Source organism: Odontomachus brunneus, unplaced genomic scaffold (assembly GCF_010583005.1).
Source record: "Odontomachus brunneus isolate Ranch 3 - 2012 unplaced genomic scaffold, Obru_v1 Obru_scaffold_216, whole genome shotgun sequence".
Lineage (NCBI taxonomy): Eukaryota > Metazoa > Arthropoda > Insecta > Hymenoptera > Formicidae > Odontomachus > Odontomachus brunneus.
Genome location: NW_022639666.1, coordinates 47,347 through 49,386, shown reverse-complemented (window position 1 = coordinate 49,386; position 2,040 = coordinate 47,347).

The window sequence follows — 2,040 nt, the reverse complement described above, 5'->3', positions numbered from 1 at the left end:
TACCTGGATGTGATAATATACCAAAAGATCCACGAACAATTCTGGGAACACCTAATGATATAATAGTAACACCTTTAGGTTGTGGAACATATTATTATTTTGGTATAGAAAAAACTTTCAATTCACTTTGTATGAATCACAAAATTAATATTCAACAAAATGAAGATTTTTTATTAGCTGTTAATATTGATGATTTGCCTATAAATAAAAGTACTAACAGCTCATTATGGCCTATCCTATGTTCTATTAAATTAATAAAAGTTCTTATGAATCAAGTATTTGTAGTTGCTCTATATCATGGTTCAGAAAAACCAAAACCTGTTAATGACTTTCTTAGAGATTTTGTGAATGAGTGTGTGCATCTCTCGAATAATGGGATATTTATAAATTGTGTTAGACATAACTTTCAAGTTTTAATGTTACTTTGTGACTCACCTGCTAAATCATTTGTTTTATCAATTAAAAATCACACAGGCTATTTTTCCTGTACAAAATGTGGTCAGGAAGGAGATATGTTTAACAATGTATTGTGTTTTATTGAAACTGAATGTTTTTGCAAGAGGACTGATATATCGTTTAGAACTATTGCTCAACCAGAACATTATACTGGTAGAAGTTTATTATTAGATATCCCAAATTTTAATATGATAGACAATGTGCCGATAGATTACATGCATAATGTCTTGTTAGGTGGTATGAAAAGATTGCTTTGCCATAAACGGTATGGATGGATTTTTGGCAAACCACCTTATAAACTACGAACTCGTGATAACTAAAATATCTGATAACCTTTTAAAAATGAAAAGATACATTCCTCGCGAGTTTTCTCGGAAAACGCGATCTATAATTGAATGTAAAAGATATAAAGCTACAGAAATTAGATTTTTATTATTATATACTGGTCCTCTAGTTTTAAAAAATATGCTTTTGCCCAAAGTTTATAATAATTTCATTACGTTAAGTCTTGCAAGTTCTATAATGATAAGTCCATATTATTCGAGATTAGAAAATTACATATTATATGCAAATGATTTAATGAAACATTTTATTCGCCAATCGATAAAAATTTATGGTCCAGATTTTATATCCCATAACATACATAACTTTCTACATCTAAGTGTCTGTGTAAAATTATATGGCTGCCTTAATAATTTTAGTACTTTTCCTTTTGAAAATTACATGCAGCAATTAAAAAAAAGTTTCGCAAATCTGCACAACCCTTACAACAAATTGTGCGTCGCATAATTGAAGAATATAATTATTCTCACTTGTCTAACAGTGCACATAAAGATTGTTCAATAAAATTTTTAATGGAACATTTCGATGGACCTTTAATAAATAATTGTACATCACCACAATATAAAAAGATACAGACAAATAATTAATATAAAGCGTCTCTCAATTAAAGTGACAGTGACGCAGTAGGTAAGGTGAACGACACAAGAATCAGCCCAAGTAACAGACTCACGTCAAAATGACGTAAAAAACTGGTCATAACTGGTCGAATGACGTCAAGTGACTAAATAACGATGTCTTTAAAACGTCTTCTTTGTGACATCTTAATGACGTTTCTGTATAACATCTCAAAAACGTATTATTGACGTTTAGAGACGTCATAAAACGTCATTAAGTCGTCTAAAATGTTGTCATCGATCTGTGACATTAGACTATCATTTTGACGATATTCTCACAATATTTTTGATTATTCCTTCGTTATTTTTTATTCTGAACTTACTTAAATTTGGATGTCATTTTGACGTGTCTGCTACCTGGGAGAGGCTCGAACCTCAGCAATGCCCGTACAGCACAGAAGCTTGCAGCAACATTGCTACAACGTTGCAAGATTGCATATTGCAGTGCAATGTTGCAGAGACTTTGCAGTGACATTAATTTGCAATATTACTTTAGCAATATTGCAGTAATATTTAAAAAAATATTACGAATACAATATATTTTATTTATTTACTAGTTATTTTTGTTACTTGTATTTCAAATTCAGTAATGTTTTACATTAATAATACTTATAGAATAGTACTTAGA